The sequence below is a fragment of the Ranitomeya variabilis genome, chromosome 2, assembly GCF_051348905.1.
Source record: "Ranitomeya variabilis isolate aRanVar5 chromosome 2, aRanVar5.hap1, whole genome shotgun sequence".
NCBI classification, from domain to species: Eukaryota; Metazoa; Chordata; class Amphibia; order Anura; family Dendrobatidae; genus Ranitomeya; species Ranitomeya variabilis.
This window is the reverse complement of record NC_135233.1, coordinates 227,619,696-227,634,990: the sequence shown is the minus strand read 5'-3', so window position 1 is coordinate 227,634,990 and position 15,295 is coordinate 227,619,696.

Here is a 15,295-nt window from a genome sequence, read left to right as displayed (position 1 = left end):
ACTGGCTTTATCCTGGACCTGGTCACAGACCATACATAACCTTAAGGCCAGAGTCACCCTAGCATATAACACGGATGAGTGCTATGCGAGAAAACATTGCATAGCACTCGGACCAATGTTAATCTATGGGAAAGCTCACATCACCGTTTTTTTTTCTCGGACATATTCTATGTGCAAGTGAAATCGCAGCATGCTGCGATTTTACGCATATATCAGCCAAGTCTCGCCAATGCAAGTCTATGGGTGCGAGAAAAAAAATGCACAGCACTCGCAGCATGCACTTGTGTCCTTTGAAAAGCTGGTAATTCATGTGCGGTGTACAGTTAAATCACACTGACAGGTTACAATAGAATAGACTTATATACATAGAATACATATATGTATTTATATTGCACAGAAGAAAAGCCGGTGATTTATCTGTTCGGCTTCTGTAAAATCACTGCAGGAGCTAACAGAATAGAAGACATGGTTTACATACAGTAAATACATATAGAATAGGTAGATATATAGATTTCAGTGACAAATACAATTAGTACAGTGCGTGTGCAAATTACTGGACATGTATTTAATTAATAAAAGGATAATTTTACAGAAAAAAAAGGCGTGGGCTCCCGCCCAATTTTCAAAACCAGCAGAGGGAAAGCCAGCGACTGGGGGCAGATGTTTATAGCCTGGTAAGGGGATAATATCCATGACGCTTACCAGGCTATTAATATCAGATCACAGCTGTATACTTAGCCTTTACTGGCTATTAAAATAGGGGAGCCCTCCCCAAAAAAATGACATGGGGTCTCCCTAGAATTAATAATCAGCAAAGGATATGCAGACAGCTGCGGGCTGATATTAACCCCTTCCTGACATGCGCCGTACTAGTACTGCGCTGCCGGCACTGCATTACTGACAGCCGCAGTACTAGTACGGCGCCCCGATCACCGCGGTCTCGCGCTGAGCGCCGCGGTGATCGGGTGCGGGTGTCAGCTGTATATGACAGCTGACACCCCGCAGCAATGCCCACGATCGGCGCTATCGCCGATCGCGGGCATTTAACCCCTCTGATGCCGCTGTCAATAGTGACAGCGGCATAGAGGGGGATCGCGCAGGGACGGGGGCTCCCTGCGCTCTCCCACCGGAGCAACGCGATGAGATCGCGCTGCTCCGGTGACCTGGAAGGAGTCCCCGGATCCAAGATGGCCGCGGGACTCCTTCCGGGTCATGAGATGACCCTGCTTGCCGGCGTCTGCTGAGAATTCCTCATAGCAGGCGCCGGCAAGCCTCTGCAATGTGCCTGTCAGATCGATGATCTGACAGAGTGCTGTGCACACTGTCAGATCACCGATCTGTGATGTCCCCTCCTGGGACAAAGTAAAAAAGTTAAAAAAAAAAAATTTCCACATGTGTAATAAAAAAAAAAAAAAAAAATTCCTAAATAAAAAAAAAAAAAAAAAAAATTCCCATAAATACATTTCTTTATCTAAATAAAAAAAAAAATCACACAATAAAAGTACACATATTTAGTATTGCCGCGTCCGTAACGACCCCACCTATAAAACTATATCACTAGTTAACCCCTTCAGTGAACACCGTAAAAAAAAAAAAAAAAAAAAAAAAAACGAGGCAAAAACAACGCTTTATTCTCATACCGCCAAACAAAAAGTGGAATAACACGCGATCAAAAAGACGGATATAAATAAGCATGGTACCGCTGAAAACGTCATCTTGTCCCGCAAAAAAAAAGCCACCATACAGCATCATCAGCAGAAAAATAAAAAAGTTATAGCTCTCAGAATAAAGCGATGCAAAAACAATTATTTTTTTATATAAAATAGTTTTTGTGTAAAAGCGCCAAAACATAAAAAAATTACATAAATGAGGTATCGCTGTAATCGTACTGACCTGAAGAATAAAACTGCTATATCCTTTTTACCAAACGCGGAACGGTATAAACGCCCCCCCTAAAAGAATTTCAGGAATTGTGATTTTTGTTCATTCAGCCTCCCAAAAATCGGAATAAAAAGCGATCAAAAAATGTCATGTACCCGAAAATGGTACCAATAAAAACGTCAAATCGTCCCGCAAAAAACAAGATCTCACATGACTCTGTGGACCAAAATATGGAAAAATTATAGCTCTCAAAATGTGGTGATGCAAAAACTATTTTTTGCAATAAAAAGCGTCTTTTAGTGTGTGATGGCTGCCAACCATAAAAATCCGCCCAAAAAACGCTATAAAAGTAAATCAAATCCCCCTTCATCACCCCCTTAGTTAGGGAAAAATAATACAATTTAAAAAAATATATTTATTTCCATTTTCCCGTTAGGCTACTTTCACACTAGCGTCGGTACGGGGCCGTCGCGCTGCGTCGGCCCGACATACCGACGCATACTGTGCAAGCGCCGCACAACGGGGGCAGCGGATGCTGTTTTTCCACGCATCCGCTGCCCCATTGTGAGGTGCGGGGAGGTGGGGGCGGAGTTCCAGCCGCGCATGCGCGGTCGGAAATGGTGGACCGTCGGCACAAAAAAGTTACATGTAACGTTTTTTGCTGCCGGCGGTCCGCCACAACACGACGCAACCGTCGCACGACGCTTGCGACGTGTGTCAGTATGTCGCTAATGTTAGTCTATGGGGAAAAAACGCATCCTGCAGATGACTTTGCAGAATGAGTTTTTTCGCCAAAACGACGCATTGCGACGTATGCAAAAAAACGCTAGTGTGAAAGTAGCGCTAGGGTTAGGACTAGGGTTAGGGTTGGGGTTAGGGCTAGGGTTAGGGTTGGGGTTAGGGCTAGGGTTAGGGCTGGGGTTAGGGTTGGGGTTTCAGTTAGAATTGGGGAGTTTTCACTGTTTAGGCACATCAGGGGCTCTCCAAACGCGACATGGCGTCCGATCTCAATGCGTTTGTTTGCATTAAAAACGCATGCGTTTTTATAGAAAAAAAAACAGAACACACACTGAAAAGTCACCCACCACCATCAAGGTGATAAAGGGATCCAAACCCTAACCCTAACCCTACCCCTAAACTCACCCCTAACCGTTTAATGAACATTTTCTGACAGTCATAGTGCCACGTATTTCAGTGCCACGATATTTCAGTGCCACGATATTTCAGTGCCACGATATTTCAGTGCCACGATATTTCAGTGCCACGTATTTAAGTGCCACGATATTTCAGTGAAATACGTGGCACTGAAATATTGTGGCATTTACTTGAAATACGTGGCACTTATATACGTGGCACTTATATACGTGGCCACTGAAATATCGTGGCACTTATATACGTATATAAACGTATTTCAGTGCCACGTATTTCGGGTTAGGGGTAGGGTTAGGGTTTTTTGTTTTTTTCTCGTTTTCTTGTGTTTTTCTATAAAAACGCATGCGTTTTACCGTGTTTACATGCGTTTTTTCACACAAGCATTTTTTTTTTAAACGCATGCAGATAAAAACGCAAGTGTGAAACCAGCCTTACCCTTGGGAAAATAAAAACGTGGGGGCTAAAATATAATTTTCGTGGAAAAAATATATTTTTTATTTTCGCGGCTCTGCGTTATAAACTGTAGTGAAACACTTGGGGGTTCAAAGTTCTCACAACACATCTAGATAAGTTCCGTGGGGGGTCTAGTTTCCAATATGGGGTCACTTGTGGGGGGTTTCTACTGTTTAGGTACATCTGGGGCTCTGCAAATGCAACATGACACCTGCAGACCAATCCATCTAAGTCTGCATTTCATATGGCGCTCCTTCCCTTCCGAGCTCTGCCGTGCGCCCAAACAGTGGTTCCCCCCAATGTATGGGGTATCAGCGTACTCAGGACAAATTGGACAATAACTTTTGTGGTCCAATTTCTCCTGTTACCCTTGGGGAAAAAAAATTGCGGGCTAAAACATCATTTAGTGGAAAGAAAAAATGATTTTTTAATTTTCATAGCGCTACATTCTAAACTTTAGTGAAACAATTGGGGGTTAAAAGTGCTCACCACACATCTAGATAAGTTCCTTAGAGGGTCTACTTTCCAAAATGGTGTCACTTGTGGGGGTTTCTACTGTTTAGGCACGTCAGGGGCTCTCCAAACACGACATGGGTTCCGATCTCAATTCCAGCCAATTTTGCATTGAAAAGTCAAATGGCGCTCCTTCCCTTCCGGGCTCTGCCATGTGCCCAATCAATGGTTTACCCCAACATGTGGGGTATCGGCGTACTCAGGACAAATTGTACAACGACTTTTTTGGTCCAATTTCTCCTGTTACCCTTGGTAAAATAAAACAAATTGGATCTGAAGTAAAAATTTTGTGAAAAAAAAGTTAAATGTTCAATTTTTTTTAAACATTCCAAAAATTCCTGTGAAGCACCTGAAGGGTTAATAAACTTTTTGAATGTGGTTTTCAGTACCTTGAGGGGTGCAGTTTTTAGAATGGTGTCACTTTTGGGCATTTTCTGTCATATAGACCCCTCAAAGTCACTTCAAGTGTGAGGTGGTCCGTAAAAAAAATGGTTTTGCAAATTTTGTTGCAAAAATGAGAAATCGCTGATCAACTTTTAACCCTTATAACTCCCTAACAAAAAAAAATTATGTTTCCAAAATTGTGCTGATGTAAAGCAGACATGTGGGAAATGTTGTTTATTAACTATATTATGTGATATAACTCTCTAATTTAAGGGCATAAAAACGAAAAATTTGAAAATTGCGAAATTTTCATAATTTTCGACAAATTTGTTTTTTTCACAAATAAATGCAAGTCATATCGAAGAAGTTTTACCACTATCATAAAGTACAATATGTCACGAGAAAACAATCTCAGAATCACCAGGATCCGTTGAAGCATTTCAGAGTTATGACCTCATAAAGTGACAGTGGTCAGAATTGTAAAAATTGGCCGTGTCAGTTAGGTGAAAACAGGCTTCGGGGTGAAGGGGTTAATGAGCTCTAAGATGTGCCAATTCTGGCACTTAGCCTCGCTCTTCCCACTTGCCCTGTAGCAGTGGCAAGTGGGGTAATAGTTGTGGGGGTTGATGTCACCTTTCTGACAACAAGCCCCAAGGTTAGTAATAGAGAGGCGTCTTATTGACACCTCTCCAATACTAAGCTGTGGGCTTGATGTCACCTTACAATACAAAGGTGACATCAACCCCACAACTATTGCCCCACTTACCACCGCTACAGGGCAAGTGGGATGAGCAAGGGCAAGTGGGATGAGCAAGGCTAAGTGCCAGAATTGGTGCATCTTAGAGATGCGCCTTCTCTGGGGTGGCTGGGAGCTGATGTTTTTAGCCGGGGGGGGGCAATAGCCATGGTCCCTTCCTAGGCAATTAATATAATCCCCCAGGCACTGGCTTTCCCTCTGCTGGTTCCGAAAATTGTGCAGCAGCCCACGCCATTTTTTTTCCCCAAAAAGAATATTTTATGAATTACATACATGTCCCATAATTTGCACAAACACACTACTAATTGGATTAGTCAATGACATCTATATCTACCTATTCAGCATCTATTTACTGTATGTAAACCATGTCTTCTATCCTGTCGGCTCCCGCAGTGATTTTACCGAAGCCGGCAGATGAATTACCGGCTTTTCTTTATCCTTCTGTGATATATATATATATAGATATGTATATATATATATATATATATATATATATATATATATATATATATATATATATATATATATATATATATATATATATATATGTGTTACTGACATGTATATACATACAGCTCTGGCAAAAATTAAGAGACCACCACATCAAAACCCTGTCATGGGCAGCCGATTCTCCAGACCTGAACCCCATTGAAAACCTCTGGAATGTAATCAAGAGAATGATGGACAGTCACAAGCCATCAAACAAAGAAGAACTGCTTAAATTTTTGCCCTAGGAGCAGTGTGAAAGACTGGTAGAAAGCATGCCAAGACGCATGAGAGCTGTGATTAAAAATCATGATTATTCCACAAAATATTGATTTCTGAACTCTTCCTGAGTTAAAACATTAGTTTTGTTGTTTCTAAATGATTATGAACTTGTTTTCTTTGCATTATTTGAGGTCTGAAAGAACTGTTGTTTTGTTTGTTTTGTTGTTTTTTGTTTTTTTTCATTTTTACCATTTTTCTTTGTCAGGAAAAAAAAACAAAAATTATTGCTTGGAAATTCGGAGACAACTTGTCAGAAGTTTATAGAATAAAAGAAAAATTTTACATTTTACTCAAAAATATACCTATAAAGAGAAAAAGCAGACAAGCTGAAGATTTTGCAGTGGTCTCAATTTTTGCCAGAGCTGTATGTATGTATTCTATGTGTAAATTTCTATTCTACTCTAACCTGTCACTCTGAGTATACTGTACGCTGCAGATCATTTGCCAGCTTTTAATCTGTGTATATATATACACTCACCGGCCACTTTATTAGGTACACCATGCTAGTAACGGGTTGGACCCCCTTTTGCCTTCAGAACTGCCTCAATTCTTCGTGGCATAGATTCAACAAGGTGCTGGAAGCATTCCTCAGAGATTTTGGTCCATATTGACATGATGGCATCACACAGTTGCCGCAGATTTGTCGGCTGCACATCCCAAAGATGCTCCATACAAGGCAGGATGGATCCATGCTTTCATGTTGTTTACGCCAAATTCTGACCCTACCATCCGAATGTCGCAGCAGAAATCGAGACTCATCAGAGCAAGCAACGTTTTTCCAATCTTCTACTGTCCAATTTCGATGAGCTTGTACAAATTGTAGCCTCAGTTTCCTGTTCTTAGCTGAAAGGAGTGGTACCCGGTGTGGTCTTCTGCTGCTGTAGCCCATCTGTCTCAAAGTTCGACGCACTGTGCGTTCAGAGATGCTCTTAGGCCTACCTTGGTTGTAACGGGTGGCGATTTGAGTCACTGTTGCCTTTCTATCAGCTCAAACCAGTCTGCCCATTCTCCTCTGACCTCTGGCATCAACAAGGCATTTCCGCCCACAGAACTGCCGCTCACTGGATTTTTTTTCTTTTTCGGACCATTCTCTGTAAACCCTAGAGATGGTTGTGCGTGAAAATCCCAGTAGATCAGCAGTTTCTGAAATACTCAGACCAGCCCTTCTGGCACCAACAACCATGCCACGTTCAAAGGCACTCAAATCACCTTTCTTCCCCATACTGATGCTTGGTTTGAACTGCAGGAGATTGTCTTGACCATGTCTACATGCCTAAATGCACTGAGTTGCCGCCATGTGATTGGCTGATTAGAAATTAAGTGTTAACAAGAAGTTGGACAGGTGTACCTAATAAAGTGGCCGGTGAGTGTATATATATATATATAATTGTCTAAGGGGTACTTCCGTCTTTCTGTCGGCAACTTCCGTCATGGATATTCATTCGCTGATTGGTCTCCACAGCTGCCTGTCATGGCTGCTGCAACCAATCAGCGACGGGCACAGTCCGATTAGTCCCTCCCTACTCCCCTGCAGTCAGTGCTCGGCGCCCGCTCCATACTCAGCGCAGTCACAGCTCACACAGGGTTAATGCCAGCGGTAACGGACCGCGTTATGCCGCGGGTAACTCACTCCATTACCGCCGCTATTAACCCTGGGTGACCAAGTTTTTACTATTGAGGCTGCCTATGCAGCCTCAATAGTAAAAACATCTAATGTTAAAAATAATAGTAAAAAAAATCATTATATACTCACCTTCCGCCGACGCTCCGGTGACCGGTCCATGCAAGCGGCAGGTTCCGGTGCTAAGGTTGGTGTGCGACAAGGACCTGCCATGACGTCACGGTCATGTGACCGCGACGTCATCACAGGCCCTGCGCGAGAAGGACTTGCCGTGACGTCACGGTCATGTGACCGCGACGTCATCACACCCTCGGACCGGAAGCTGCCGCCTGAACTGAACACAGGCGACAGAACTACAAGGGGCCCCTCGGAAGGTGAGTATATGTTTATTTTTTAACCTGTGACATACGTGGCTGGGCAATATACTACGTGGCTCTGTACTGTATACTACGTATCTGGGCAATATACTACGTGGCTCTGTGCTGTATACTACGTAACTGGGCAATATACTTTGTCACTGGGCAATATACTACGTGGACACGCATATTCTAGAATACCCGATGCGTTAGAATCGGGCCACCATCTAGTGTGTGTGTGTGTGTGTATATATATTATATATATATATATATATATATATATATATATATATATATATATATATATATATATATATATATATATATATATATATATATATATTATATTATATATATATATATATATATATATATATATATATATACACATCTCTAATATATAAAGCTGAATGTGTGTATGTCCGGGATTGGCATCTGAACCGTCGCAGCTACAGCCACAAAATTTTGCACAGTCACACTTCTGGACCCCGAGAGCGTCAAAGCTTTGTTGTGAGGTGAAATTTTAACCCCGCGCTTTCCAATTCACCAAACAGTTTTGCCCCTATCTACATAATGGGGAAAAAAATGAAAGGAAAAGTGTTGGAGGCAAATTAACAGCTGCCAGATGTGAACAAGGGGGACTTAAAGAATGAGAGCGATGGCGCCAAAGAGTATATACTGTACAGTTGCTAAGGTGGGGCCCCGACATGGGATAATCACCACACCACCACGGGGATATGAACACACACACAAAATGCGCCACACACTACCACGTGCTCGAACACATATACCACCCTCAGCGCACATTTCACCACACATACACCAACCTCGCCACATAAGTCGAAACACAAAAGTTGCCGCTCAAAACTCGCCACGCGCAAAACTCTCCACATGCAAAACTCGCCACACGTGCAAAACTCACCTCATGGAAAACTCGCCACACGCAAAACTTGCACTCGCGGAAAAATTGCCACATGCACAAAAGTTGCAACACATGCAAAAGTTGCCTCACACAAAACTTGCACATACTCAAAAGGCACCACACAAAACTCGCCACGCGCAAAACTCGCCATGCGCAAAACTTGCTGCACACAACTTGCTACACTAACCTGTCACATGCAACTCGACACAGAAAGTTGCTACACGCATGTCGCCACACAAAACTCATCTCACAAAAGTCGCTACATGCATGTCGCCACACGCAACTCAACACACACAACTTGACACACGAAACTCGCCCTAAAACACACACAAGTCTGGTATTATCCTTCAAAAATAAAAATCTGATTAATAAGCAGACAAACTACAAGAGCAACAAATGTACCATATAGGAATCCGGCAGCTGTCAGTCACATGACCAGTCTATTATGTGTATGTGTGAGCTAATATATACTGCCAGGGGGTGGGCTTACTGTTGGCTGGGGATTTATCAGGCTGCCAATTTAGCTTACAAATACTGAGGTAAAAATACTGACCAAATAACGTGTGAACGAGGTCTAATACAGGAGGAGATGACATACAGATATATACTATATACAGGAGGAGATGACACACAGGTATATACTATTTACAGGGGAGATGACACACAGGTATATACTATATACAGGAGGAGATGACACACAGATATATACTATATACAGGAGAGATGACACACAGGTATATACTATATAGAGGAGGAGATGACATACAGGTACATACTACATACAGGAGGAGATGACATACAGGTATATACAGGAGGAGATGACACACAGGTATATACTATATACAGGAACAGATTACCTACAGGTATATAGTATATACAGGAGGAGATGACATACAGGTATATGCTATGTATAGGAGGAGATGACATACAGGTATATACTATATACAGGAGGAGATGACACAGATATATACTATATATAGGTGAGATGACACACAGGTATATACTATATACAGGAGGAGATTACATACAGGTATATACTATATATAGGAGGAGATGACATACAGGTATATACTATATACAGGGGAGATGACACACAGCAGGTATATACTATATACAGGGGAGATGACATACAGGTATATACTATATACAGGAGATGACATACAGGTGTATACTATATATAAGGGAGATGACAAACATGTATATACTGAGGTGAAAATGAGAGGTGTGAGGTGAAAATGAAAAGGTGTGAGTGCAAAATGAGAGGAGTGAGGGAAAATAGTGGAGTGATCGGAAAATGACAGATGTGAAGTCGAAATGACAAGTGTTAGGGGGGAATGAGAGGAGTGAGGGGGAAAATAAGAGGAGTGAGGGGGAAAATGAGAGGTGTGAGGGAGAAAATGAGAGATGTGAGGGGGAAAATGAAAGATGTGATGGGGAAAATGAGAGGCGTGATGGGAAAATAAGAGAAGTGAGGTGCTATAACTAACCACAGATATGTACTATGCCCAGGCAACGCCGGGCTCTTCAGCTAGTATATATATATATATATATATATATATATATATATATATATATATATTGAATATTTCATTTTAAAACTACGTGTAAATGACAGAACTGCTGTATGAAAAAGCTCATGTTAAAAATCGCATTGCATATGGATGACCATATGGAGAACACTCGTGCGACTCTCGGCTGAGAGAATTGGACTGATTTTTAATACGTTAAGTGTGACGCTGGCCTTATTGGTACTATTTTGGGGTACGTGCAACATATTGATAACTTTGTATTACATTTTGGTGGTAGGTGCAGTGTCTGAAAAATGGCAATTCTGGGGTTTTTGTTTTTATTTTTCCCCACAGAGTTTACCTTATGGATAGATGCCATGAAGAAAAGCGGAATACTGTAATGACAGCTGTTCTTTTTTTTATTAAAGGGATACTACCACTATAATAACGCTGGACAAACTATGGGAAAACATAGATTGAAAAGCGGGACAGGGACTATAAGAAGAGACAGGACTAGTCCTGCACTGCCCCCGGCCGGCTTCTACCCACCCTGCTGCAGCGGATTAGCAGGTCTCTCCCTATGTACATCTGTGCATTGAGGGTTGTGGTTATGATTGCCATCAGTCCTGGTCATTTACCTTACTACACAAATAAGTGGGGAAACGTGCAGTCCCAAACTAACTTTGCTGCCTCATCTCCTTGGTCATTACAGATTGAAAAATGATGCTTCGCAATTAGACCAAAGTTGGATGGCAAGCTTTTCTTCTTTCTGATACCATGTACTCTCCAGGTAAGGGCTCATAATCACTTGCGTTAAATACTAAATACTCGCATGGTAACACCCGGCTCTGCCTCCGGCACTTGGGAGCAGAGCGTGCAGGTCCATGTATTGTTATGCGGCCGCACGCTCCGCTCTGAAGTGCCGGCGGCGGAGCCGGGTTTTAATATGCGAGACTCGGCCGTATTTCACGCAAGTGAGAAGGAGCCCTAAGTGACACATACGCACCCAGCAATTCACATGAAGAAAAAGAAAATCTGATTGATCAGTCCAAAGCCGTCTTTCTCTATTGCTCCACAGTCCAGGTCTGACACTCATAGCATGTGCTTCCTAGTGTAGACAAGGGAGAACACTGGCACTTTGAGCTGTCTACACAGCAAGGTGCGATGCTCTGAGTGGTCCGACACCTTTTTATCATAGCTGCAATGCTCTGCGTATCCTGACATCTTTCTATCATAGCTGCAATACTCTGTGTATCCTGACATCTTTCTATCATAGCTGCAATGCTCTGTGACTTCTATCACCTTTCTATCATAGATACGACGCAGACACCTTTCTATCTTAGCTGCGATGCTCTGCATGATTTGACACCTTTCTATCATAGCTACGATGCAGACACCTTTCTATCATAGCTGCGATGCTCTGCATGATTTGACACCTTTCTATCATAGCTGCGACGCTGACACCTTTCTATCATAGCTGCGATGCTGATACTTTTCTATCATAGCTGCGATGCTCTGCATGATTTGACACCTTTCTATCATAGCTGCGATGCTGATACCTTTCTATCATAGCTGCGATGCTCTGCATGATTTGACACATTTCTATCATAGCTGCGACGCTGACACCTTTCTATCATAGCTACGATGCAGACACCTTTCTATCATAGCTACGATGCAGACACCTTTCTATCATAGCTACGACGCAGACACCTTTCTATCATAGCTGCGATGCTCTGCATGATTTGACACCTTTCTATCATAGCTACGATGCAGACACCTTTCTATCATAGCTACGATGCAGACACCTTTCTATCATAGCTGCGATGCTCTGCATGATTTGACACCTTTCTATCATAGCTACGATGCAGACACCTTTCTATCATAGCTGCGATGCTCTGCATGATTTGACACCTTTCTATCATAGCTGCGATGCAGACACCTTTCTATCATAGCTGCGATGCTCTGCATGATTTCACACCTTTCTATCATAGCTGCGATGCTGACACCTTTCTATCATAGCTACGATGCAGACACCTTTCTATCATAGCTACGATGCAGACACCTTTCTATCATAGCTGCGATGCTCTGCATGATTTGACACCTTTCTATCATAGCTACGATGCAGACACCTTTCTATCATAGCTGCGATGCTCTGCATGATTTCACACCTTTCTATCATAGCTGCGATGCTGACACCTTTCTATCATAGCTACGATGCAGACACCTTTCTATCATAGCTGCGATGCTCTGCATGATTTGACACCTTTCTATCATAGCTGCGACGCTGACACCTTTCTATCATAGCTGCGATGCTGATACTTTTCTATCATAGCTGCGATGCTCTGCATGATTTGACACCTTTCTATCATAGCTGCGATGCTGATACCTTTCTATCATAGCTGCGATGCTCTGCATGATTTGACACCTTTCTATCATAGCTACGACGCAGACACCTTTCTATCATAGCTGCGATGCTCTGCATGATGACACATTTCTATCATAGCTGCGACGCTGACACCTTTCTATCATAGCTACGATGCAGACACCTTTCTATCATAGCTACGATGCAGACACCTTTCTATCATAGCTACGACACAGACACCTTTCTATCATAGCTGCGATGCTCTGCATGATTTGACACCTTTCTATCATAGCTACGATGCAGACACCTTTCTATCATAGCTACGATGCAGACACCTTTCTATCATAGCTGCGATGCTCTGCATGATTTGACACCTTTCTATCATAGCTACGATGCAGACACCTTTCTATCATAGCTACGATGCAGACACCTTTCTATCATAGCTGCGATGCTCTGCATGATTTGACACCTTTCTATCATAGCTACGACGCAGACACCTTTCTATCATAGCTGCGATGCTCTGCATGATTTAACACCTTTCTATCATAGCTACGACGCAGACACCTTTCTATCATAGCTACGACGCAGACACCTTTCTATAATAGCTACAACGCAGACACCTTTCTATCATAGCTACGACGCAGACACCTTTCTATCATAGCTACGACGCAGACACATTTCTATCATAGCTGCGATGCTCTGCATGATTTAACACCTTTCTATCATAGCTACGATGCAGACACCTTTCTATCATAGCTACGATGCAGACACCTTTCTATCATAGCTACGATGCAGACACCTTTCTATCATAGCTGCGATGCAGACACCTTTCTATCTTAGCTACGATGCAGACACCTTTCTATCATAGCTGCGATGCTGACACCTTTCTATCATAACTACGACGCAGACACCTTTCTATCATAGCTACGATGCAGACACCTTTCTATCATAGCTACGACGCAGACACCTTTCTATCATAGCTGCGATGCTCTGCATGATTTGACACCTTTCTATCATAGCTACGATGCAGACACCTTTCTATCATAGCTACGATGCAGACACCTTTCTATCATAGCTGCGATGCTCTGCATGATTTGACACCTTTCTATCATAGCTGCGATGCAGACACCTTTCTATCATAGCTGCGATGCTCTGCATGATTTCACACATTTCTATCACAGCTGCGATGCTGACACCTTTCTATCATAGCTACGATGCAGACACCTTTCTATCATAGCTACGATGCAGACACCTTTCTATCATAGCTACGATGCAGACACCTTTCTATCATAGCTGCGATGCTCTGCATGATTTGACACCTTTCTATCATAGCTACGATGCAGACACCTTTCTATCATAGCTACGATGCAGACACCTTTCTATCATAGCTGCGATGCTCTGCATGATTTGACACCTTTCTATCATAGCTACGATGCAGACACCTTTCTATCATAGCTGCGATGCTCTGCATGATTTCACACCTTTCTATCATAGCTGCGATGCTGACACCTTTCTATCATAGCTACGATGCAGACACCTTTCTATCATAGCTGCGATGCTCTGCATGATTTGACACCTTTCTATCATAGCTGCGACGCTGACACCTTTCTATCATAGCTGCGATGCTGATACTTTTCTATCATAGCTGCGATGCTCTGCATGATTTGACACCTTTCTATCATAGCTGCGATGCTGATACCTTTCTATCATAGCTGCGATGCTCTGCATGATTTGACACCTTTCTATCATAGCTACGACGCAGACACCTTTCTATCATAGCTGCGATGCTCTGCATGATTTGACACATTTCTATCATAGCTGCGACGCTGACACCTTTCTATCATAGCTACGACGCAGACACCTTTCTATCATAGCTGCGATGCTCTGCATGATTTGACACCTTTCTATCATAGCTACGATGCAGACACCTTTCTATCATAGCTACGATGCAGACACCTTTCTATCATAGCTGCGATGCTCTGCATGATTTGACACCTTTCTATCATAGCTACGATGCAGACACCTTTCTATCATAGCTACGATGCAGACACCTTTCTATCATAGCTGCGATGCTCTGCATGATTTGACACCTTTCTATCATAGCTACGATGCAGACACCTTTCTATCTTAGCTGCGATGCTCTGTATGATTTGACACCTTTCTATCATAGCTACGATGCAGACACCTTTCTATCATAGCTGCGATGCAGACACCTTTCTATCTTAGCTACGATGCAGACACCTTTCTATCATAGCTGCGATGCTGACACCTTTTTATCATAACTACGACGCAGACACCTTTCTATCATAGCTACGACGCAGACACCTTTCTATCATAGCTACGACGCAGACACATTTCTATCATAGCTGCGATGCTCTGCATGATTTAACACCTTTCTATCATAGCTACGATGCAGACACCTTTCTATCATAGCTGCGATGCAGACACCTTTCTATCATAGCTGCGATGCTGACACCTTTCTATCATAGCTGCGATGCTGACACCTTTCTATCTTAGCTACCATGCAGACACCTTTCTATCATAGCTGCGATGCTGACACCTTTCTATCATAGCTACGATGCAGACACCTTTCTATCAAAGCTGCGATGCAGACACCT